The 27,166-nt window shown below is 46.7% G+C and overlaps 1 protein-coding gene across 2 annotated transcripts in view; it reads right to left on the minus strand.

Annotated features, from left to right (window-relative positions):
- LOC8033497 overlaps positions 1-25,857 on the minus strand; it is a 125,057-nt gene extending 99,200 nt beyond the window's left edge. The window contains exons 1-3 of one of the 2 annotated variants that reach the window (XM_042291002.1): positions 25,722-25,857; positions 12,974-13,082; positions 3,170-3,226 (exon numbers count right to left, since the gene is read on the minus strand). The gene's annotated coding sequence lies outside the window, so the exon portion shown is untranslated. The remainder of the gene's footprint in view (positions 1-3,169; positions 3,227-12,973; positions 13,083-25,721) is intronic. The other variant, XM_040209264.2, reaches the window with a different exon arrangement.
- Positions 25,858-27,166: the final 1,309 nt, after the last annotated feature.

Consider the following 27,166-nt stretch of genomic DNA (forward strand, 5'->3'; position numbering starts at 1 on the left):
GACCACCCTGGCCGCGGGCTTGGCTGGAACCCGGGCTTGAACCAGGCTGCTGCTGCTGGCCGCCGCTCGTCCTCCCCCCTCGGCAGACACGTGCGAGGTGCCCAGTTCTCCCGCACGTGAAGCATTGTGCGTGGACGAACTGGCACTGTGAGGGGGAGTGGGCAGCACCGCAGCGGCTGCAGGCACCGCTCCTTGTCGCCATCTTGTTCACCGCCGCTTCCGTCGACGGTGAGCCGGCCGCACGCGCAATCTCGCTGGCGTCCTTTGCTGCGGCTTCCATCGCCAGCGCTGCCTTCACCGCGTCGTCCAGCGAGGGGTCGGGGAGCTCCAGGAGTCGCGTCTGCATGGCAGGGTTGTTGATGCCGCAGACGAACCGGTCCCGGAGTAGCGAGTCCAACTGGTCGCCGAAGGCGCAGGTGCTCGCTAACCCTCGTAGCGCAGCGACGAACTGCCCGAGGGTCTCCCCGTCCTGGCGGCTCCGGTTGTTGAAGCGGAACCGCTCCATAAGCGTGGACGGCGCCGGGCTGAAGTGCGAGCGCAGCGTGGCGAGCAGCTCACCCAGCGTTTTAACGTGCGGCGTGGCCGGCTTGAGGAGGTCGAGCAGGAGGCTGAAGACTCGGGTCCCGCAGCTGGCCAGGAAGATGTCCCGTTGTTTCGCCTCCGGCGTGTCGTTCGCCCGGAAGAACACGTGGACTTGTTCTTCGTAGACAGGCCAGGCGGACCCATCTCCCTCGAACGGCTCGAGCCTCCCGTACAGCGGCATGGCGACAGGAGCGGGGGGCGGTGTTGCGACTCTCTCGGCGGCGTGGGCCGAACCGTGCACGTTGGGGGCCTCCAGTGCCACGGTTCCTCGTCGCCAGTGTCAGGATCTTTCTGGAACGTGGACGAAGGGGGCCGAAGCACCCGCCGAGGAGAGACGCCACGCAGCCTGGTTGTGAGGGTGGACGATGTCTGACCGGAGCGCGTGCGCTCAACGGCGTTTATTCGTGAGGTGACCAATGTTGCCCGCCGAGCCAGGCGGCCGCAGACGGGCGGACGGGAGGGGGGCGCTACATACTTGTTACAAAAACTGTGGTTTAATACATAAGACTTTTAATGATGTAGAACTGCAGATGATGTGGGGATGTATTTCAGAATGCAAGAGACAAGATTGTCCTTTATAAATTCATTTTTTTGCTTATCAGGCGGTGTTGGCCTTAAGCTTTCTGTTTTTGGTTTCAAGGTTTCTCAGTATTTATGCGCAACAGCTCGCCTGCGTTTTACTCTAATTTATTTTAGTTCCTCTGTTCCCACATCGTCTTCACCGACTCTATGGCTGCCTGCCGGCGTCCGATACAGAGTCGTACTCCCACATGACATTGCACAACAAATGCAACGGGACCTACAATCACCCGCTAAAATCTTCTGGATTCCGGGTCATGAGGGCACGCCGGGCAACGAGAGAGCACACCAGTTTGCTCGAGGAGAGCTCCTCCGGGCACCCGGCATCCCCTGATCTGCTCTAACGCTGCCCGTGGTCTTAAGCGCGGCTCACACTCTTGTAACCGAGTAAGACCGAAAGAGACAAGACCGGTTTTTAAGCCTTTTGCGACTGCTTAGGACCTGCACCGCAGCAGTGCTTCTGGTCTTACTCCGTCGCAAGAGGCCTAAAAACCGATATTGTCTCTCTCGGTCGTACTCGGTCGCACATGTGTGAACGGACCTTTACCTTCACTCGAATCATACAGACATTGAAGTCGAGTCTTTTCCCTCCTGCACTTTCACCTTACACGTCACCAAGGCACAATCGTCTGCAGCGCCCAAAGCAACGCCCTCCTCACCCCAGCCTGCATTCAGCTTCTACGAAGTCTACGTCCTGAAGACCCCTTGCATTCACTGCGGTGACCGCCCAAATATCGATCACATCTTATGGATCCGCCATCCGTCATCCGCCACCCCAACTCCCTGTACTTACCACCCGGTTCCGGGTGGCCGACTACGGCCACTACACTCCACGATCGGGAGCTCAGGGCCACCTGGCGGTGTACATTTAGTCTTCTCTGGAGCACTCCGCCAGAGGGAGCCTGTTGACGGACCCTGCTCATATTTCTTTTAGATTAATAAAGTTTTCTTTCTCCCTCTGTTTCTCTCTCTCGGCATACGATTGCGATAACATAAAATGTTTTGGAACAACTTAGTGGTGTTGGTCTCAAAATGCTCAATCAGTCAGGAGACAATGTGGCTATTGATAACTTAAATATTTTACAGTACAAAAAGAACTGCGTTTTTTTTTTCTTTTTTAACGCGGGCTAGAATTTTTTAAAGCACTTTCCACGTTTTTTATTGATAAAAACAAAACAAAACAGCGTCCACATAAAGAAAAGGGAGCCGAGGGGCTTTACCGGAGCGATTGTCCGAGAGCCCAGGAGGCAAAAAGAAAAGTAAGAGAGTCCTACCGTAAAAAAGAAAAAAAAAAACTGTATAAATTCTTACTATATGAATTATGGAACTGGGAATCTGGCTGGAATTATTTCTGGAAACCTGAAATCTAGATTGCAGACAAGGGAATATATATATTTTTTTTTAAACCTGAAACCCAGATAGAATTTAGACAGATTTCCAGATCTATAAACTAAAGAACGGAAAATTATACTTTCTTTTTGGTAGGGAGAGGAGGATAGCACCGGAGCAGAAACGCTAACACCAAAACCGAAATTACCTTCACCGAAACCGGAACCAATTTAAGCTTCATAACGCCTGCTAGGACTGCTAGCTCTAATCTGGATCAAAGCGGACACTTCCATAGGCCGCTGGGGCCTATGGAAGTGTCCGCTCTTTATGTTTACTATTTTACTCTGCGACTTGACACCGTGACGTGACGTCACGTGGCAACGTCGTGTGACATCCCGGCGTCACGTGACAGCATGACTTGGCGCACTACTGTTACGGAAGATTCAGTGTATCTTCTAACCAAATTTAAACGACTGCTACTTAAATACTGCATTCCGTTAATTATAGAACTTTGGACAGAATGATCGCTGCCAATTTTTTTACTTTTTTTTTATTCGGAATTTTCTGGATGATCCTTTATTCTAAGATGTCCAAAAGGTCGATTATATTTAATTACACTGCTTAAAAAAAGAATTTCCGTAAAGCGAAGACAACCGGGAAGCGATTCATTTGAGCTTACATTTGGAGGTAGGCGTGGATGCATCGTCTGGTGCTTCTGGTGTGCCGGTTGTTTTTTCTGTGAATAAGGAGAGTGAGAGAGAAGGTGCGAAGTACTCATTTTTAAGTATTCCTGGTATAATTTACGGCACGATTTTTAAGCTCCCATTTCGGTCCGTAACCACTGCCTGCTGGGGGTATTTGGTGAGGGTTTACAATGGTTTATTACCCTTTTTAAAGGTAATAAACTATTTTCCGTATATTATTGTTGCTTGGCGTTAGGGATGGTAGCAAGAAATTCTTTAGGAATATAAAGAAAAAAAGATATTATTTTAGAGAGTTTTGGTTTTCTGTGACGTGAAACCTTAATTAAAGGGGCATAGTGCAGCGATTTTAATGTCGAAATAATGTGAAGTTTGTATTTTTTAGATTGTTTATCTTGGCACAAGTGACAAAAAACGCGCCACCTTGCCCCGAAAAAACTACTATTCTGCTGCGTACTCGCAAAAGGAAAAAAAAAAACACAATTATTAGCCGATTTGCAACTACGGTGAGACGCTTCTGGGGGACACGTGGAAGTCAACAAAACCTGTCCCCCTCCACTGCTACACTCGCCGCCAGCCCCGTGGCGAACCGTCTTTTGTGTCGATCGATCGCCGCGACCTTCGACGATGCTAATCTTTGAAAAGTCTGCGATCGCAGAGGAAGCGGCTGGAGACTCTGAAGAAAGAATCCAAAGGGAAACCAGGTGGTCCCACAGAGTGTCACTCGAAAGACAACATGAGAGTTGAAAAACACTTTGACCTACAATTTATTTCATTAAAAAAAAAAAAAAAAAAAACATTCACAGCGCAAGCAAGAAAATATGGTTTTCTGTTTTATGTTTTATGGGTTGCACAGATTAATTCCGTAGTGAATTCGCCAAAGTCCGAAAATCGTAGCACCGTCCGCGAGGGGCGCTGCCAACTCCGGTGATTTCTTCACGGCCCCCGATTCACCTGAATATTTTCTAAACACATTAGCGAACATCGCTGAAAGAGTCTCCCAACTACTATACCAAAATATATTTTTTTTTGCGAAATTATTTATATACAATTTTCGTCCTCACTGTGTTTTTTTTTTTTTCAAACAAAGTTTTTACAACGCAGAAGTGACGCCAGTGGAAGGCATAGGTTCACTCTCTGGACTGTAGATTTTATTCCCAAGTGATTACGAGCAGTTTCGTGATGTCAAATGAATGCTTTGGAAGCTCGCTCCAGTACCCGTGCACCAGCACGGAACAAATGATTGGCAAATCCTATTTTTTAGACTGCTTGGTCGACTGGCAAGCCTGCCTTTTATTGAAGTCACGGCACTGACAAGTGCGGGTATATTTGGACGTTGGTTTTTGCAACATTTTCAATTGCCGATTTCACAATAATCTCCTATGAATTTCGCGACACTAACTAGCATACCGGAAAGGGTAAATGCTCGGGGATCAGAAAATATAATTAGTTGAGGTAGCTCAAGGTTGGTTCACATACTTGTGACTGAGTATGGCCTCTTGTAATAGACCAGAGAACCCATTGGTATTCTAGGGCTATCTATGAGGTGGTCCTGGAAGTGCATTGCACTACACTCAGATACAACGTAAGAAAGACAGTGCGAGGGGGAAAAGGGTGGAAACTGGGAAAGCTTAAGTGGAGAGGAGCGACCGCCTTTCCGCAACGGCTTTTCTCGTGCGCGCTCTTTTCCCCCTCGCACTGTCTTTCTTACGTTGTGTCTTAGAGCAAAAGGTTTTGCAGCTTTTGCGAGATCAAATGTATGTACGTAGTATCCTGAGAAATGGTCGTTTATAACATTAGGAAGTTTTGGTAGACCGTGTTTCCCCCTCTGCTAAGCCCCTCCGCTATTCGGAACTCTACAGCCAAGACCATCGGCACGCAGGCGCAGTGGCGGTTTCTTCGTTGCGGAGGGCTTAGCGGACGAGGAAGCACGGTATACTAAAACTTCCTATTGTCAAACGTTTGCCAAGCCAATTGTGAAATAATAAGGCGGGAAAATAATAGGAAATATACCAACATGGCAAATGTTCCAGGCCACCCCATAGATGGCGCCAGCACGCTCTCTCGTTGTAAGAGATCACACGACGTTATAACGCACTCGGTAGTAAACAGTCGCAACTGTGTGAACGAGCCTTTATATCTACAACCTCGTTTCAACGGCCTCGCCCAGGATTGCTTCAGTTGGGAAAAAAAAAATGGTTTGCTTTGTATATTTATACCGCCTTGGAGATGCGCCTCAACGGTGAATCGGTCTCTTAGCTGTAGATGAGAAATTTAGCCAGTGCAGTACAACCACTAACCTGTGGGTTTTTAACGTGCACCACGCAGTAGTGATCTCACGAACGCGTGCCGGTACGAAACTCATCCCAGCGCAAGCTTTCGCTCCACGCTCCGAGCTGAGACGCGTTAGCCCACTCGGCCACTTCCTCCCCCTCAGTTGGGCAGAGCAGATGAAGGTGAACCATTGGCGTAGCCAGCCGAGGGGAGAGGGGGGGGGGGGGGGTTGCGAAAGCATTAAAGGGATATTTTAACGAAATTCGAAATATACCCGTTGTGTTCAAGAATAGGTTGCATATGATCCACAATATCCGTAAATGACAATCGCACGTTTGTATTTTGAGCCTGGTGGCTGTATTTTTCGTTATAAATGGCCCACTCTGGCAAGCGCTCGGAGAACAGCCAGCGGAGACCACGTGACATCCAACGCAATCGTGACGTAGTTCGTCTCGGGACGAGCAAAGCTAAGGCGAGGCTGACGTCGAGAGGATGGCCCAGTCGTTCCAGCCACGGAAGCGGCTGCTTTTGTACGAATTTTGAGTGACGGGTTAATCTTCTATAATCTTGTAGAGGGACAATAGTGACTTCTGGAACACACAAAAGGGATTCTCGGGAAAAGGAGAGTTCCTCCTTCCCCTCTTCTCTCGTCTTGGCCGGAGGCGAGACAGTTACCGTCACTCGCTGTCAAGGTTCCTAGACGGGTATTACAAACGAGGCGTTAGCGACATCCACCAGGTGCTCTTTGCTAATCATTTAATTCTTTTTAAAATTCCTTTTCGTGACTTTTTTAACAATATATTGGTGTGTTCGATGTGATACCGCTCCTTTGAACACATATAGACCAAAACATAATCGACAAAATTTCGTTGTAGTATCCCTTTAAAGGGCAACTCCGCTCAATTCCGAAAAATTTAGGCTTACATGTGATTCCATTTTACAAAGCACCACTAAACAGCTCTACGTCTTCGGATTCGCGAAATGTTAAATATTATTTGCGTAATCCTAAGTTAAACATCAGCTGATACCGAAACCGAAACTTCAGTTGTGTCAGGCAACATTGGTCTCGCGTCGTCAGAGTCATGGCCACGTCACGTCGAACCACGTGGTCTTGTGACGTTGGGGGGGGGGGGGGGGGGGGGGGCAAGGGACAGGGCACGCTACGCGGGCAGGTTGCTTCGCATGGCGTGGACGGTGATGGCCCGGGGGAGAGGGGGAAGGGGAGAAGACGAAAGAGGAGAGGGGGAGCGGAGAAACAGACCGATAAGCGCGCAGGGCAGCGCAAACTAGCGCATCCGCGTTACGGTGATCACGTGGAGGCCGTTCAGCCAACACCGGGAGGAGAAACTCATGACGTCATCGTTCAATTTCGCCCCGAGAAGTAAAAACAAACAAAACGTGAGATTGACATAGTCATGCCTCTGACGTGTGGCTCAACGTTGGCCGCTCTAACTCCGTTGCAATAGGGAGTTTTCGTAGATCATTTCCGCTGTCCCGCAACGGCTCTCCGCAACCAGCTACGTTAGCCGGAACTCTACAGACAAGGCCATGGTCGCGCCGGCGCAGTAGCGGCTTCTTCGTTGCGGAGGGCTTAGCGGAGGGGGAAACGCGGTCTACGAAAAGTCCCTATTGACTGCGCTGATGATTGCGCCTGACGTCGCACGCCAGAGTTGGCAGATTTTGGCGACTTGGCTCACTTGAAGGTTTACTAGCCAGTTTATTAAATGTATAGACGGAATTATATCGTAATATTTGACATGAGGTCTTATATATGATACTGAAGAGGGCTACATAGTTTTCTAAATATCAAAAATGAAGCGGAGTTGCCCTTTAAGTGCGGTTTCGCTCAGCCAACGGGAATTTAGCTGCCGTTCTTCTCTGCTACAGAAGGAATTTAGGTGCCGATTTTCGTGGTCACAGACAGCGCCGGCGTCGCTCCATGGGACAGTTAATGCTTTCGCATTAACACCTTGAGAAGGGGGGACGCAGCTAGCTGGGCTCGCGTTCGTTATTCAGACAACCCGTGTTGTGCGTGACTGCTCCCACTTCTCTTGCTTGGTGGAAATCGCAGAAAGTGCTTTCCGTGTTCCTTGCTCAAACGGATCAACAGAACGATACCGTAATAATCTCCTCACACCCTATCTACGGCTCAAAAGTTGCTCTTCACAACCATCGCAGACGGCTTTCGTTCGGCACCGACACAGCGGCGCCCACCGGCCGCCCGCTCTGCTTAGGAGTAATGGAAGAACAGTACCGATACTCTGAGCGTATTTCTGTTGGGTCACAGCGGATGACCAGAAAAACTGGTCGGTATATTTCAACTTTAGTGAGTGCTTACGACGAGATCAAACCCTATTAGAGTGCCTTCGTACAAACACGCGCTACTGCTTCAGTGGTGACATCTTAGCCATTTTTCCGCCCAATCGTATTTTTTAATGTCTTTTTAAGTGCGCGCAAACCGGTGTGACTCTCAGCTCAAGCGCGTAGCCTTGGTTAATGTTTAGACACTACTTGACCGCACAAGTCACGCACCGAGCGTACCAGCGCGTCATGAGCTGATCCACTCAGTGCAACAAAGGATGTCTTCACCCTGAGGCAGACAGATATATATCGATAACGCATTCGCGCCATTTATCGGGAAGCCATGGCCCACTTCCGGTCTGCGTCTATTTCTTGTACTTGACGGAAGATTTCGCAGTATTCTCGAGATCAAATATATATAATAATTATTTCGAGCCCGTGGTGAAGTAATAATGCGTAAAAAATTAAGGAATATGCGCAAATCATAACCGGATAGGCGGTGCAAGTGTTTTATCTCGTCGTAAGCAGGCACGAACGTTTTCTTTGCGGTGATTGTAGAAAAGTGTTTGTTGGGACGCACTGAAGACGACCTGCCAGACGATGAGGACGGTAACCCAGAAGAGCACCAGCACGAAGATGAGGGTGCACAGGTACTGCATCATGCCGCCCGAGGCCTCCGTCCTGCGTCCATGGCAAAGTGCGGCTGTCAGTTGGCCGACAACGGTGACTCTCGCACGCACACACATGGTGGGTCTGTTGCTTTCTGGCGCGAGTTACATTTAAAAGGTCGTGAAGCGTTGTCTGAAAAATCTGAGCTATTTGGAATTCTGGTCCTTTGTTTTATAAATCCACAGCCCACGTTTGATTGTCCGGATTCATCTAGTAGCGTAAAAAAGATAATTTCGGTTTCCAAGGGAGCCTCACCCTCAGTTATTCAAATAACCGTTCTTTTTTTTATATTTAATAATCATCTCGCCTACATACTTTCGCTTCTAAGAAAAGTTTGTTGTCTCCGTAAGTTGGCGGCATAGACCGGACTTGTTGAGCGAAGTGCAGCATCAGATATCGCTCTAACTGGGGGCGCCGTGATGACGTCACGCACTCGAGTCAACGGGTGACATCTGAGGCCTTAATCTACACGACGGGATCAAGGGTCGGGGAATCGCCGCCAGCTCCGATTGGTCGGCGGTGTGGCGCCGACCAATCGCAGCATGCGGTGGTGGCTTGGTCCCTTGGTTCCGCGGCATGTAGATCGCGACTCCAACTAACTATAGGTGGCGCCACTCATTTTCCAAAATGGCGGATTTTGTGAGGGTCGGGGGTGCGTGCCGCTGTTGAGCCTGTCTAGTGTGCTGGCTTTACTTAGCGACACAAATTATTTCTGGTAATACGAGGAAGCTAGGGTGTTATGAGCGCAGGTCACCTCTTTACCCTGAAAACAAGAACAGTGTTTAGCGTAATATTTACGCAAGGATACGCGTTTTAATTCTGGAGCGAAACCGAAACTAACCTTTTTTGGACTTACTTTCTCAATATAGGTCATAATTTCGGATTTTTTCATAACTCAAGATGTGTCTCACATCGTAATTATTTAGTTAGAGAAGTTGCTCGGGGAAACTTTATTTTGTAACATACATGTTTGATCAAGGCTGATATTTGTAGTCGTTGTAATTGTTGAAAAAGTCAGTGCTGATGTTTTTGCGTTCTCACTGCCTTTTCTCGCTCAGACAATTGTCATGGGAAGTAATGAACTGCGGGCCTTTTAATCGGTGTTTCGGTATTTAGATGATTAATTGGTTTAACATTATCCCCAGCACAGGATAATAAAATAATTCAAATTTTTACGATATGTCCGCAAAACGTATAAATTAATAAACGCTGTTCTCACTGCAACAACACAAAGACTCAATCAGTGTCAGACAGCTGAAGTGTGTGCGTGTCTTTTATAGCAACGCGTGACGCTTAAAACTTTATATTACATTCAGTGTTTGACTGTTTGTCTATGTTGATAACGATGTCAGAGTTTTTCATATGCTAAAAATAAAACAAACTTGTACCTTTCTGGGAAAAGTATTATGTTTAAATGGCATATTTTCGTGATCTTGGCGTTATTGGGGGCATACACTGCCGCGATTCGTCTTTATAATGATAATATTAAAATTCAGATATTTTGATACGTAATTTTTTAAGCTATAATATAATTTGTTGCTTATGATCTAATTTCAAACACGCGAACAAATATGACCATAGAGTTATTACAATAAACGCTAGAGGCTCAGCTGGCGCTAGTGTCTAGGGGACTTCCGGTTGCAAATTGAAGCGGACAGCATGCAGTCTAGATTTCCAGCCACCCTGTGTATTCCTATGGGAAAACGCGCGTGAATTTTGTCTCTTCGCCGGAAAATAACATGGATAACTTTTGTCATTTCGCTTGTACCGGATAGTATGCACCTTTATTGGTATTGTGAGAGTGCAATTGCTTTAGTTACAACATTTTTCTTTACTACTGAACGATGTTAAACTTCGCTCTATTTCAGGCCCAAACCTCTGTTGCAAGGAAGGTATATAAAAACGAGCGACGATTCTAAGCAAACTAACGATCGAAAGGAATGTAGAGTGTGTTCAAGGTTTGCTAGCATTTCGGTGGTGCTTATATGTTGCTAATTGCCCGTCCTGTCATTGGATGCATTCGAACGCAAAAAATAAAGCACGTGAACTACGAAAGATGTGTCTTTTTGTTACTTCCTATGTCGGGCACTTTTTATCTAGCACCTGCTCTCTGGCTCCTGCAAATATTTGGAGCGTGCGGGTGATGGGTGATGATTTGAATTCCCAGAACAAGCATCTTCGCACATATAACCTTGGTGGTGTGCAATGCACGTTGCAGAAGCGTTGTGAAAGCTAATCGTAAGCTCGCGCCGAACAAGAACAGACTTAACTATGGCTGCCGGTGCATGGCACCTTCGGCACCACGACGCGCTTGAGCGAGCAGGGGCCTACGTTACACGAGGGGACACCAAAGGACCGGGACAACGCTGTCTGCTGTGATTGGTCAGCGCCGCTCCGCTGGCCAATCGCTGTAGACGGCGAAAGAAGTTGCAGTACGCACAAGAAACCTCCTTGAACGCGAAGATGACATCATGGCACAAGGTTGCTTGACAACCATGCCAATTTGCTGAATGGCCGCTGAGATACTCATGGTGGCATTTTTAGCATCGGTTTTACGCCGCATTCACTCTGGAGAGTGAACCACATCCGGAAAGCGATTGCGATCGAACGCGGTTGCTTTAAGCTTCAAAACAAATTCACGCGCTGTCGATGATGAAAACGAGCAGATCCGCTTTGCGGTGCGATTCGAACGCCAGTGTGAATGCAGCCTTATAGAGTGGATCGCGGTTTGCCATCAGTGTAACATTTTGGCAGTGCTCGTATTCAGACTCCGTACACCGATATTAGTCATTTACTTAGGTTCGACTTTTTAACCGGTGTAACCCTTTAACCTAAAGAAAGAGGTCTCACAGCCAATTTCATTCGATATGCGTCGTGGGATCTTTCTGTACGCTCGATAACCCCGCCGAGAGTCTGGGCGAGCGGAACACAAGGTGGCACAAACTGTCTCGTGCACTGGCGGCTGCACCTTATGCACTCTGTATAGTTATGGGGGCGTCAGGCATGCGTGGATCGCTTATAGACCAACAGGCGGCCCTGACGTCGCTGTCGACGACACTGCGCATGCGCAGACGATTCACTTCACACCACTTCGGTTTCTGCGCACGTGCGGTGCCCACCCCTGGTCTGGGCAAACGAGGGCTTGTTTGTAAACAGCGTGTTTGTCTATAGATTTCCATGCCTGTATAAAATATAACAGCAACATACGATTAATATTTTTTTTCTCGTGCGTTGTTACACTTGAGTTTCAGTATACATCCTATTTAATTAGAAAAAAAAAAGTATTACCCAAATGCAGAACAAGGTATGGTAATAGCTCCGTTAAAATATATTTTACCTGCATCAATTCGTCCTTATGTGGTCATCTAGATGCTGTCGTTTTCAACACTTCAAACCCTATTTGTAATATAGCAGCGCGGAGACTAACTGTTTGGTTTATTTAATGCTTTGTATACATTGTATGTGGCATATACCGGTCCATTCAAAAGTGTGTTAAGAAATGTCGCCCCCCCCCCCCCCCCCCCCCCCCGACCCCTCCTTTCACATTCGAAACTGTGCACCAAAAATATATTTCCTTATTGTTTTTTTTTCTGTTTTACGTTTCACTGCTGTCACACAGGGGTGGCGAGGCCTGTCAATCAGCGGGTAACACCTCCGTGTGTGTTTTCAAACCGAATTAAATGCTGATTGCTCGATTGAGGTAACAATCGCGTGTCGGCGGTGACGCCCCGAGACTGCGGAAGGAACGGATGCTGCGTGACGCACAAACATGACGCCATCCGTGGCACGTCAGGCGATTTGTCGGAGCGAACGACGTTCTCTCGTTTTCTTTCTTGAACGCGAGTTGCTTACAATCAATGCGTTTTGAAGTTGAATCTCAATGAAACGTAGTGTTTATTTGGGACCGAAAATATTTTCTAATAGGAAATTTAATGAGCCTAATCAAAAGCGATCGCCGCTGTCGATTTTATATTAAAAATAGCGCAAAAGAGACGGGCCAAAAAGACGAAAAAGCACACAGGACAAACGCTAGCTCTTTTGCGTTATTTTTAATACGAATGTCCACTGCCAACTTGCCCAGCAGACCAAGCTTTTACTCTCGTTTTTAGTTGAAACCACCAAATCTGCGCAGAAGGCGAATTCCCCCTTTCACGAGCTCTCTCCATAGTTTCAGTGGACCCTCCTCTCAAATCTCGTCTCTGTAGGCGATTATTGAGAAATGTACAGCACCCACAGTCTCTGACAGGGTGAGAACGTTCAGTTGTCCCACCTCCAGTGAGAGTTTCCTGCCTTCGATAAGGGCGTTTTCTGAGCCTCCAGCGCGGACATATACCGCCTGAGCACGGCGTCCTGCCGGAGCCGGGAGTTGGAAAAAGACGCACTCTCGTTCTCACCCTGCCATTGGGTATAGTGGCTACAGACTCAAAGCAGGAAAGTTCTCTCGCCAGATCTCTGGGGCGGATGGGGCGCCTGGCGGTCCGAACCTGAAGCCCCGAAAGGGGGTTCGAAACCGCGCGATGAAAACCACCTGTACTCACGCGGGTCTCATCATGATCGACCTCGAATGCATCATGGACCGAGACATCATCATCGAGCGTTGTTGGTCCATGGCTCGGGCAGCTGCTCACTGGGTCACTCGGGAACAAACTGCGTCCAAGACGGCAGGTCATGAGAGACAAGGTCAACGCATGAGGCCATCGTTAACTGACACCAGGTGTGGGGAGCGCGCGTGCGCAGAGACCACGCATGCGTCTTTACATGCGGAGTTCCGACAGCAGCGCCACCGCGGTGTCACGACGAAATACAGTTGAGTTGGTGCATACAAATATGCAAGTAGCCATGTTTCAAAGACACCTTAGCCTGGCCACTATGAAAGGAAAGTGTTTTGTATGGGTGCCAGTCTGGCAACCGTGTGTTCAACAAAGCAAAACGAGAGTATAATAATAATAATCATCATCATGTTTTATTTTGCACCAAAAATACAAAGCCGAAGGCCCCCATACTGGCAGCGTCGGGGCAAGATAAGATAATAAACTATAGAAATAAAAGTGGAAACATTGTGACGAATCTTTTCACACAAAAAGATAAAAATACAAAAGAAAGATAATAAACTATACCATATTAGAAATACAAATAAAAATGGACACGCAATGGTGAATCTGCTTACACACAAAATATAATAAACTGTACATCATAGAAATAAAATTATCATATAGTGACAAGTCGTTTGATTCACACACACACACAAAAAAAAAAAAGATCAACGAAAAATTAAACAATAGAAGTTCCTGGAAACACCTCCTCCTCTTTTTTCAGTATAAGAGTTTAAAGCATTCTGAAAAAGCTACGCAGCTCTTTAAAATAAATATGTTCTCAGCTGAATATTTTTATCGTGTAATTTATTTAAAAATGTTGGTAATTTGTTTTGTATCATTTCTAGCCGGTATCTTGTTCTACAGGTGTCTATTTTTCAAGGCTCATTTTTTCGCGTGTTGTGTACTGCAACATGTGGTTTTAGTCTTGCCAAGTTTCTTAAAAGGCAAATGTTATTTCTTGTTTCTTGTTTATATTGCTTACAGAGGCGGAAATCATACATTTTTGTTATGGGCATTACAATATATTTTGTAATTAGGGATTGTGTGTGATAATGATTAGGCACCTTTCCTACCATTCACAGAAACCTTTTTTGTAATATATGTATTTTCAGAAGATTTTCTTGCGTGGACGAAGCCCAGACTAAATGACAATAGTTGAGTCTCGAAGAAAATAGTGAATTATATATTAAGATCATAATGTTACGTGGGAATATATACCTATTCCGATATGTCACGCCGAGGATCTGCGACACTATGTAAGCAGAGGAAACGAGGACAATATCATGTTGTACTGTCCGGTAACAGTAACATCAGCTTTATACCGATTATAGCTGTACATAGTAAAGCGAAACACGGAGGAATGGGCAGAACGAACGCAAATTTTGGGTGAGCTTCAAAATGGATTAGGACTGAAAGAGACAACAAGAAAAATGTGGGAGGGAACAACCTAAGAAAAATTAGCTTTAACAATGTACCCCTATAAAAATGGATATGGCCATTATGAGGACATCTGAACAACATTCTATCGCCTCTATTGGGGAGGAGGACAGACCGTGACGCCCCAAGCGGTTAATCTAACAACTACACGGATGGGGACAACAAATACAATGACGCAGCGTTCGGCCGACATAACCGAACGCGGCGTCAGCGTTCGGCTGGAGTTCGTGTTCTCCGGCGAGGGGGAGGAGGGGCTGTTTTGTTTCCACTACGGCCTGCATCAGGGTTGGGCAGGAATACTCAAAAATGTATTTGGAAATACAAATACTGGGATACATTAAAATAGTAGCTAAAATACTGATACTGAGATATATTTGTAAAAGTGTATCGCGATACGTATCGGAAATACATTTTAAAAAAGAGGCAAAAAGTATTTGGAAATACAAATACAGGAATACGTTTTAGGGAGGGCAGAAATACAAATACAGAAATACTGATACTGCAATACATTTTTAAAATTTGTTTGAGACGCCAAATGAGATGAAGCTTGAAGTTGGAGGTTGAAGTTTTTGATCCGGAAATTACTTTACCGTAGGCTTGGCACTTTGCCTTGAAGATAGTGATTTCGGACGACGAGGAGTCTTCAGTGGGCTCAAAAAAACGTTCCATCAAGGACTGACCGCGGTCCCTTCCCTGATATCCTGTCTGTCTGATGAGGGATGCGAAGAGACTTTGACCTCTAAATAAATTATATGTCATCCTAAATCACTACGCCCCTGTTCACTAAGGACGCCCCTGTCAATATTTATCACATGACGTCACGGTGGAATGAACTGGCATTCTTTATCTGTAGGTGTGGCCTTGAACATGAAACTTTAGCACGCTGCTGTATGAAAGGACAATACATACTTTCGTTTTAGGTTACCTCGTTGAAGATCCAGCAGGCAGTGTCATTTGGATTTTACGAGAATAGTGGGCTACCCCAAGCAACCTGGAACACCTGTCTTATCTTCTCTTACGGTTGAAAAAACGATACGGTGGCATTCCTGTTGTAAAGGTCTTTCCTGTCGGCCCTCTGCCACCGACGCATGGATTGCAGTTCTCAAGTTTGGTCTTGCATACTCCAAATAGAGACTTCGTGGATTGCGACCTGATATTGCCGGCACAAGTGCGAGCTCTCCGAGAAATAGCGAGCTCGAGACGAGTCGCAGGTGTACGAAGTCTGGGTCGGCACAGCGAGGCCACGTCTGACTTCCTTCCTGGGTTTCGGATCCCCAGAGCAGCAGGTTACTTTCACGTCGGCTGATGACGTACCCTTAAGCCGTGCAATATTACGGGGGCAGCCGCAGGCGCCTTCGAATATGTGTTGAACTTCACTGCGTGAGTCATCCTACTATTTCAAGTCAACCACCGCCAGGCTCTTGCTGCAACAGACTGTGACTCAGCTTTGCCGGCCGGGTACTGCGCACGCTAAGGCAAGAGAGACGGTTAGCAGCGGGCATTGAATGTCAGCAAATAATAACTCAAGAAATTCCTACCTAAGGACCTGCGGCAGAAGATGCTCTGACTCCACTCCTGGCACGCCACCTAGTTCGAGTCCCCGACTACGCAACACTTCTCAGAAATGAGAAGAGGACGCATAGGAAAATAGTTTGGAGAATCGGAAGGAACCTTGGTCAGTATGGTAACAATTCCCCAGCGCCTCCTTGGCCCTGGTGCCCAGAAGAAAAAAAAAAATGCGTTGGATTGTCTCTCCGGGGAAAAAGGGGGGGGGGGGGGGGGGAGTATTTCTCAAGAAATGTAACGAAATACATTTCACCCTGATTGTATTGCAATACAAAGGAGCATTCCAAATGTATTCCGATACAGGAATACAGATACTGGCGAAAAATATGTATCGCGATACAGAAATACAGATACGAAATGTATTTCTGAAATACTATCGCGATACATTTGTATCGCGATACTGCCCAACCCTGGCCTGCATGAACAATGCAGCATGCACGATCCCAGCTCAGCACAAAAGCCGAAGTGGGTCAAGCTCGCATTCTCTGAGGATAGATCCGGCACTTAACGTCGCTTCGTCGATTGTTAGTATTTTTTACATTAAGCTGCGCCCCGCGCTCTATTGTAGAAGATGACGTGGCCATGCCCATAAGGCCTGTCGGCATGTGCACAGGCCTTGTGTTGAGTAAACACCAAGCGTGGGGAAAACAAACGGGTCAGAGCGCCCCCTATAGTTCGATCTCCTGCCCAATAGCTAATTTATCGCCCTCGCTTTATTTTAAGAACTCGTTACCGCCCCTTTATCGACGTTTGGCCCACCTTAAACGATAACATAGAGACAGGACAGTAGGCACACAAACGAAGCTCCAGTGATGGTAAGAAACAGCCTGAATATTAAACGATTACACAGAGACAAGATTAAACGATTACACAGAGACGAAGCAATCACTCAATTTCGAAGTGGCGTGCTGCAGTCTCGTTGACGTCAATGACTGCGTCGTAAATCATTCATGCGAAAATTGGCTGCAGAAACCATTATTGTCGGTTGTCTATATGATACGATAAGATTCATCACGAGACTCACGACAGAGCTCTCTGAATACGACGACGTAAATTTCAAGTAAATGCTTTATTTTATGAATGGTCTACGACGCAATAATGACGTCACCTCTGTGTAATCGTTTAATCTCCTGTCTCAGTTTAATCGTTTAACGTTCAAGCCGTTTCCCCACCATCATTGCAGCGTCGCTTGTGTGTATTGTCCTGTCTCTGTGTAATTGTTTAATGTTCAAGCTGTTTCACCACCATCTTATAGCTCAATTCAAACCGATAATTGCTTCGCATACCTTGGGCGCAAATGTGAATGTGTGCGTATACTGCCACTCCGTGTATGCGTGGCGAGGGTTTATCTGCTTTCCAGGACGACGTCGAGAACGACGTTCTAGGATGCGACGTCAGGACGACCTCTAGGACGACGTCTGGAACCTCTAGGACGACCTCAATGGCAACGTCTAGGACGACGTCGAGGACGACCTCCTAGAAGATGACGTCAAAGGCGACGTTTCGAACGACCTCTAGGGCGATCTCAAGGAAGACCTCTGGGACGACCTCAAGAACGACGTCGGGGACGACATCTAGGATGACGTCAAAAACGATGTGAGCACAGGCACATTTTAGACCCATGTTGTTGTAAAAAAAACTATCTCCAAACTCCGGTCTAAAAACATGCTTTTCGTGCAAGGCTCGTCAAATTATGAGGCGCTGGAGAAATGCAGCCTTCTGCGTTAAGTCCTTATTTCGAACTCTTTTTGTTCGCCTTCCGCCCATTGAAAAGCATGCGGGAAGAGCCTTAGAACGCACCTGGTATCGCTGCGCCGCAGCGTTCTTCCGCAACATAAAGTTCGTCTGCTTTCCTCGCCGTCACCATGGCAACGAACGCCGAATGAATAGAAGCGCGCACGGTACCGCCACGTGAAGCCAGCAACAGCTGACGCCATTTTACTAACGCCGTCTGCTAGCCAAGGCCGAACGCGGTGTGTCAGATCCAGGGTGTTGAACCGAAATTTTTATTCTGTTCGGTTCCGGTTCGGGTTCACGGCTTTCGGTTCGGTTCCGGTTCAGTTCCGGGGAGCAAAAAATACCGGTCCAAACCGGTTCAAACCGGTTCGAACCGGTTTGAACCACTAAATTGAGAATATATTTTCCGCGTAAATAGTGTATATACTGGCAATATACACTATTTACGCCGTGAAGCGATTAACTATATAGTTTCTTCGATCGTTCATGCAATTTACTTTTGTTTTTAGGTACCAAAAATATTAATTTCAGTTATTTAATTTGCACGTAAGAGTAGAAGAAAATCTACATTAACATGCATATCGTCGTGTTCATACATCCCTTTGTTTACGAGTAAAATATATTTTACCTGAATCGAAATGTTTAAGTACAAGAGTAAAAAGTTGAGCTTATTGGTTCATACCTGTAAATAGATCAGCTTCGAATTTAGAACTATACGGTATTTTCTTGTCATTTCTTCGTGTTTAAGTAAAATTCTAAGGTTCAAGCTGATCTATTTACACGGTATAAAATGTGGTCGCGAAGTAAGGTAGGTCGTCTGAAATACCCGTGATTGGTACAACTTTGTGTCGCAGTATTAAAAGTGAAACCGTGTCCTTGAACTAAGGAATTAATCACGTCACATAAGATTATGAAATGAGCACCTCGTGGCCATATATATCATAAAATAAGGTTTACGAAATACACTTCACAATATATATGTATATGATGACGACCCTATGATGACGACCCTACAATGAAATTTTCAAAATGTAACAAAAGTTTTAGGATAATTTCTTTCAGTCTACTTTTCATAGAAACACAGAGCGGCAATCCAAATACCTGTTGTTCTAACCAAACATTGTTTAGACTCAGCACCGCATGCATGCGACTAATCATGCAGCAAGAAGTAATCGCAATTGTTCACTCTAATCTATACGCACCTTCGAACTCAGATCAAAGCTGGCCCAAAATAGCGCTTGCCCCTAGTGAACATTTCCTTATACAGAATAAGCTGGCATAGCCAGCCTGTTGAGGCTTAAGCCTCAACAAGCAGGCCATCACCTTGTCAATAACAATTGTTCTTGACAAGATGCCGGACAATTTAATTTGCAAATGAGCATCACCCTTGGTAATTGACGATATTTACACGATAGCGATAAGGAGCTCATGTCGCAGGAAATCCGATGCGGCGTGACTAGAAAATCTATATTGATCGATAGGTTCATGACGTCAGAGCTACATATCCTCGCGCAAGATTTTCAAACAACCCACAATGCTTACGTGAAACGTGACATCACGCGTGGAATGAGTGATTAAAACATGACATGTAATGCGAATTAAAGGTCACCGTATGTTTCAAATGATTTTACTTTTGAAAATAATTCCTTTGCCTTAAAGAAAAAAAAGAATAAGAATTTTAGGCGGGATTCGAACCCACGACCCTTTAGTCGCGAGTCAGACGCCACGCGAGGCACGCTTGCGGGGCAAATGAGAATGCGATGCAGACGAGACCCGTTGACGCTATCGCGTTCCACTTTTAAAGACGAAGCTTAAGCGTCCTTTAAGATTCTTTTTTTATAAGTAAAACGAAGTAGTATATCCCGTTCTACTCGACATGGCAGCTACTTAATTGGGCGCTTTCTGACGGTTTGCGTGCGTAATCGTCATAGTTCCGACGCGCGCCCCTGTTTACTTTGCTTTTGTCCAGCCCACAGACCTATAATAGTAATGTTCACCACATAAAAGAGGCAATAACAGACTTCTATATGTTTGAGAAGTTAGATGTGTGAAGAACACATAGTTATTTAAATTAGCTTCAAAATCAGAAATGTATGTAAGGCCGCCCCCTATCACTTACAACGTGCCTGTCGAGGATAAAGACGCCGGAAAAGATTGGCGGAACACCTTTCAAATAATTTGGGGGGCATTGCTTTAGAGTGGTTGGCCCTCTGCTTATGTTGTCAAATATTCAGTTAGTAATTAAATATATTTTATATTGATCAATAAATTTTACTTTATAAAGTTCTCATAACCGCTTGAGACCGACGCTGAAGGACGATACTCGAAACTATGCGAGCTGTGGAGTCTGCGTAAAAGTGTTTTTCTGCTTGGCTGATTGGCAGTTGTGAAACATCGGATTGCAGGGTTCGCTAAAAAGGACCCTGTGCTCACATAATGGATTGGAAGTCACATACACGAAATGCTCAAAAAGAGAGAGATAATTAATGTTTTTTTTTTTTTTTTCAAATACTTCCTTGCAAAACGCCTCACTGCAAAAAGAAATTCGTAAAGATGCGCGCAATGAAATTCATGATTTTGCATATATATCGCGAAGGAAAGACAAATATTCTTAAAATCTTAGTATAAATCACATTTAATCAGCTTGCATGAGCTCGAAACTTCGCGAAATACTGCCTCGGGAGGCTAATGTTATATTCGGTTTTACCTGCACTTGTTTTGGGCCCTCACTTCACAACACTATGCTAGAGTAGTCATGCGCTCTAACATTTCTCTAGGCTGCCGTATATCATCGCGAACTGCTATAAATACTGCACAACTTTACAATTAGGACATTTATTGCTAGTGTTGCGAGCATCACATTTCAACAGAAAGCTGAACTATTTAGCATGGTATGCACGTGACGTCATCACAGTATAGGCTAGTGGTCATTGCGATTTCTTCTTGCTGAGAAAATCGAATTCGACGGTGCAAAAGGCACGGTGCAGGAGGTACAAGCTCAGTGAAAGCCAAGTATTTGAAAGGCACGTATTATTATTCGTAGTGCATCGTCGTGAGGAACGGCGCGAGCGTCCGGCACGACAAAAACGTGCTTTTTGGCAAGAGCGCTTTTCCAATCAAAGTAGTTTCCAGGGTCACGCTTTTTGGTCTGCGCCAAAGATGCAGGGAAGAGGAACCTTTACAACACAGTATGCTTTTAAAACTCCCCCCCCCCCCCCCCACACACACACACATACACACAGACGCACCTGTTTATACAGTGGTGCTGTTAAGGGCTAGTTTTCCAGTGCCGTGTCCGTCAACGAACAAATGATGACACTAAACTTCACCATCTATAAATGACGACGACAACCAGACAACCGGCTTGCCGGTTGTCTGGTTTTCGCCGTCGTTCGTAGAGGGTGGCAACCCCTCCAGCCTTTCCACTCTGGCTTACCGACTTGCGGCCGGCCATTACTTCATTCCCACCATAGTACAGCTTTATTGGTCGTCAACAGAGTGGAAAGACTGAAAGTATTCCTAAGGAATTACCTCCTTCGTTTGTGGCTGTTAATTTGACAATTTTATTTGACGCTTGTTAACCGCAACCCTTCATTGCTTTCATTTTGCACCCTGTGAAGTTCCAAGGGGTCATGAAACGATATCGGGTTGGAATGTTCATGACCTTTCCGAGGCGTACTGGTCCTCTGGACCAAGTGTACTCGCACAGGCCGCCACTGATTCAGAAGCTTCTTCATCGTGGTGAAATTGCGAAGATTAAACGAGATTATTTCTTTTAGTCTTGCCGTCCCAAAGATTGATGACGTAATTGTGGGATTGAAACCACCCGCCTGTCAACAGTCGAGCGCGGCTCATGGATTGGGCACGAGAACTGCGTCAGCACTTGACATCGGCTCGTAACAATCAATGCCTCGGTGGACACTCGGGCAGTGGCTCGTGTTCCAACCACTGCGGTGATGAGAATAGCCGAACTCTAACCACGTCCGGACTGGAAGCGCGCGCTCTCTTCCTCTTTTTACGGCCTTTGCAATCGGGGCAATCGCCACCTCCCGCCGCAATTCGCGGGGGGCGCTGTCACCTCACCCCTGGCCTACCCTTTGCCGTTTGCACAGAGCGCGTCTGACATGCAGTGTATCTCAGCGCTGTCGCAACTTGTGGCCGATATTTTTATAGCCTTTGACACCTGATCCTTACGTTTAGACCCTCAGCCACTATCTAATGCGTTTCTGATGAGCCCAAAGCGGTAAATATTTGATGCACATCTCCGAGAGATTCGGGAGTAAAAAGTTGTAAGTAGAGGCAGCGAATGCAATTGCGGAAAAACTATACTTGTCTTTAGCTCCAGGACTTCTGTTGCAACTCAAGAACAGGAGGAGACGGACCCCTTCTACGGAGAGGAACTTTAAATGATAAATAATTCGTACACTCTCGTGAAATGTAAGCAGGCCCAATCTACCTAATGCCGTGGTCTGCATTATCATTTCATAGGCCGCCTATGACGTCGGTCAGCTGCTCTAGACGAGAGTGTAGTGGTCTGTACAATTTTCGCACAGTGCTCACTACAGCCTAAAGTGCTTCCTCGAGGGATTGTGCACATATCCAGCTGATTTTTCGTTTCTGTCCATGACCGTCTTTGCATGGTTAATCAGAAGTAGTCTGAGCAACTTCTTGCAAATTAAACCAACCAAGCGCTTTGAGTGACTGTTGTCAGTGCCTCCTGGGCAACGTAGGATTGGCGCGTCTTCAAGATAGGGTGCAATGAGTAGTTGCAGAACTTCGTGCACATTTCTACGCGGAGGTGCATAACAGCCTTAAAAGAGAAAGCAACAATGTTGTCCAGAAGTGCGAAGAACCTAGGATTTGGATAATGAAGTCCGCGTTTATCCTGGCCTTGCAATAAGACGAACAGAGGATCACCTCTGTTACTCGTAGTCAACAGCATAACACAAAAGTCGCACCCAAACTCACTAATGAGTTTTACCAGATAGCCACCGACGTACACCAGACCAGAGTATGTCACGGATGGAGATGGAGCGCAAGGCTCTTTTAGATTTTTCAGGTCAGTGGTAACCGAGTCGGGCAAAGCCACTGCCAACTGCTCAGAATCAGTGTCTGACATCTGTATTTGCTTAGAAGGGCCCTTTTCTTTGACCATGACCGCGCTTTCCGAACAACGGCGTGCGAGGGGTCAGAGAAGCACGGAAGTCCATGTCATAGAGGAACGCAGTTTGCTGACGACACTGCCTGTCGGTAGAGTGACTTAAATCGGAGCGAAGTTCAATAAATCGTTGCCAAAACAACAACCTTTGAAGCTCGAACACCAGCGCAAAGCAGCTCGAAGGGACTCTCCGAGTGGGGTGAGGTGGGGTGAGGTGGTTGCGCTCCTGGCGGCGAGCAAGTGAACTTCATACGGAGAAAAAATGCCATTGACTCCCGGGCGATTGCAAAGGCCGTAAGAAGAGAAAGAGAGCGCGCGCTTCCAGTCCGGCCGTGCTCTAACAATGCCTGGAGCTCAGCACGCGTTTTCGTCCTTTAAAACCCCAGCGCGGCGGTATGATCAACGTTGGCGGCATAAGATAGGCACCAGGCCACGTGGCTGCTTCTGACTCCGAGTTGAGGGGATGAACGATGCTCATATTTTTCTAACTGTTTGGCGATTGCTATTGCCTAGACAAATAAGCAAAGTCAAGTTCAATCAGTTACTAGCGTTAGGGAGTGATCCTGAGTAGTATTTAGTAATGTATAGAAATATTGTTTTAGCTCATTTAAGCAAAATACACAGGGGGTCGAAACTTCGGCAATATCTTGAGAACAACGCTCGTGTGAGATTTACCGCGACTGCCAACCTTCGGCTGTTCCTCTGAGGTCGCTAAAACATCTTTTCTTTTTTAGGTATTCCTTCCGTAGACACGTGTAGTTCTATGTAACGTCATATTAATAAGTCGCATTTAGTCATTTCAGAACTTCTATTCTCAATGACATTTCTCGGATCCAGTTCAGCAACAACGAAAAAATGTTTCGGTGCCTCAATAATGTAAAATTGGTCTTGCAACAATTTTTTTGTACTTTCAATAAATAGTGTTAAATAACCCCTGACGTTGATAGCTTGCGGAAACATCCATTAGTTTTCCCCTAATAACAGATGCAGAAAAATAAAGGACAGAGACAGCTGTCGATATCTCCTCAACTCGCAATTTGAACAAGCGGCCACGTGATCTGACGCCAATTATATACCACCAGTGTTTGTCACAGTCATGCCCTCGGCGGCTAGGGTTTGGAAAGCAAAAGCATGGGCAGAGCTTCAGATATTGTTACTGTTGGGCTATTAATTATCATATTTAATTGACATAAGTTGTTACCCGAATGTTTGGCGACGCAGATTGTCATGAACCCGAGCACTCGACTAGGGGTTATGAAAATCGCTTACGTCACGGTGTCACGTGACCCTCGGTGCGAAATCGTGATGTCATGTTACGTCATGCTGTCAACAAGGTTAATACATCTAATGACTTCCTCAAATTAAATCGAGTTGATGCAGCGAGTCACGTGACATTACTTGACAACATGTATTGACACCATGACGTCACGTGACAACGTGACACTTGGTTAATCATAGTGCCAATACAAAGGTGCCACGAAAACCCACAATTTCATACATTGGAATACTGTATATGATGATTTGATCAATAGATAGAAATACAGCCGCCAATTTTTTATTCCCATATGTTCATTTTGTGATACTAACAAAAAAGAAAAAAAGAAATATTACCTTGAACCGTTTTGAACCGGTTACCGTTATATTTTTTTCGGTTCGGTTCCGGTTCAGTTCCAAGATGGCGGCGAAGATTTCGGTTCGGTTCAGTTCCGGTTCGGCTAAAAATAACGGTTCTGTTCCGGTTTTCGGTTCGGTTCGGTTCCGGTTCGGCACCCTGGTCGGATCAACCGCCTCCGCCGGTGCGCCGCTAGCGAAGACGACGAAGCTGAGACACGCCGACGGCGAATGGGCGAGCAACAGCACCGCGGGACGACTGCAACGGCGGCATTTATTGGGATCAAAGGCGCGAAATAAGCAAAAACAATTTTTATTTGAATCATAACACGCGATATCCAAGTTGGGGACCACATACCTTTGCTGGGTCTTTCCTGTGAACTTTTTACAGAGACACGGGGTGCCACATTCAAAACACGGCTCCGTTTGCAAAATATGGGGGCCCTGAGAAGGGCCGTTTAGACCGCTACCAGAACCTATAACTGACGTAACGAGCACTTGACGAGTGGTTGGCGCATAAGTCGACTTTATGCATGCAAGCGGGTGACGGGCTCAGCGCAGCGGATCACTCGGAAGTCACCGGGGCCGTCAGAATCCTCGCCCTGTCTGCGTCGGGGCTCTAGATTTTGGCGGCCACGGCGACGGACGGCTGGAATCTATCAGTGTTTCCGCGCGCCTTGTCTCTCCTCAAAAACATGAACTTTGCAAGGTGACCAGTGAAATGGTGGCTCTCGCGCCGTCCAGATGGAAGAGAGTTTTTGACGTGGGCCCAGGTGCAATCCACCGTATTGGTGTGCGCACCAGTGTTCGCGTCGACAAAGTGCAGCTTGTGGTTGACGGTGAGGTGCGTGAAGCGAGCGTCATCTGCAAGCTTGCGATAGCCAGCCCAACAATCAGTGATTATTCTTGTTCCAGGGCGGACCCACTCGGCTATTAGCTCTTGCAGGGTTCTAGCGTCACGGGTCTCCACGGGAACAAGAAAGCAGCACCGGCTGCAACGCTCCACACCGCCGAAAACACACTGGCCAGGCCTTAAATACCCGCGATGGTACTTGTGCCGACCGAACATACTCTCGTCTAGTTCTAGAATCACGCCTTCGCCACCAATCATGTCTGAATGCTTAACGACGGCATTTACCACGACCTCCCGACAAAGGCTCGCCCAATGAGTTATTGCCTTACCTCCCGCTGAAAGACGGTGCACGGTAGGTTCTGGCATCCGGAGGATGATTTTCATGAGTTGGAGAAGCGTCAGGTGCGATCCTTTGAAAAAGGAACCGCTCCGTACCGAGACCTCGCCCCGGCACTGAACCTTGACCGGCTTCCTCTTGGGCACCTCACGAGTCATCCACACACCGTACCCCCACGAATAACCATCCGCAGATCTAGCGCGGACTTCCAGCGTCATCGCAGCTTCGCACTCTGGGTACGCACACGAAACCAGGAGCAGGCCTATGCCCTGAAGCAAATTAATTGCTTCAAGAGGGTCTTTCATGAAGACGGCACAAGTTAAACGCCATGGCACTGCGACGGTCGCCTCTGGAAGAATAAAGCGCCGAGGGGGCTAAACAAGCAGAACTGCGCGCTTCTTTGCATTTATTATTTTTATTTGATCCGCCATTTTATACCTCGTGACACCATTCTAACAAACTGATTGGTTAATCGGTCGGGCCATGTCATCGCGTGACAAAACAAACGCCAATCGTATGACCAGAACGGTTGCCAGGGTCGGCATCGTTAAAAAGAAGAGAACAGTCGGACCCAACAACAAAATAAAGTAACAAAGTAAATAAAAAAAAGAGGGAGCCGTTCTTGGGCGCCGTGTTCTTTGATGAAAGGTGTTGCTCGCAATGGTTACTTGTTTGTTTTCTTTCTTGTTTCTTTACCCTAGAGGATGCCACGTCCCTCATTTGAAGCTGATTTGTTAATTCAATAACAACGCGTTCAAACAAAGAAGGGAGGGAGTCTTGGGCGTCAGAATTCTTGAAAAGAAAAGTAAGAATGCACAATATATACCGTACTGCAAGACCGTTATACTCTGCACTCGGCGAGGCCTCATGACGCCGCCGACGACCGTTAGGCTATTTATTTTGTTTCTTTAGACTTTTATCGCGACCACTATCTCCACCGTGCCTCAGATTTTCCAGCGAAGGTCCGGCAGCTTTTCGCTCGTCAAGTGCTCGTTACGTCAGTTATAGGTTCTGGTAGCGGTCTAAACGGCCCTTCTCAGGGCCCCCATATTTTGCAAACGGAGCCGTGTTTTGAAAGCGGCACCCCGTGTCTCTGTAAAAAGTTCACAGGAACGACCCAGCAAACGCATGTGGTCCCCAACTTGGATATCGCGTGTTACGATTCAAATAAAAATTGTTTTTGCTTATTTCGCGCCTTTGATCCCAATAAATGCCGCCGTTGCAGTCGTCCTGCGGTGCTGTTGCTCGCCCATTCGCCGTCGGCGTGTCTCAGCTTCGTCGTCTTCGCTAGCGGCGCACCGGCGGAGGCGGTTGATCTGACACACCGCGTTCGGCTTTGGCTAGCAGACGGCGTTAGTAAAATGGCGTCAGCTGTTGCTGGCTTCACGCGGCGGTACCGTGCGTGCTTCAATTCATTCGGCGTTCGTTGCCATGGTG

The sequence above is a fragment of the Ixodes scapularis genome, unplaced genomic scaffold (genome assembly GCF_016920785.2).
Source record: "Ixodes scapularis isolate PalLabHiFi unplaced genomic scaffold, ASM1692078v2 PGA_scaffold1__304_contigs__length_218370807, whole genome shotgun sequence".
In the NCBI taxonomy this organism is placed as follows: Eukaryota; Metazoa; Arthropoda; class Arachnida; order Ixodida; family Ixodidae; genus Ixodes; species Ixodes scapularis.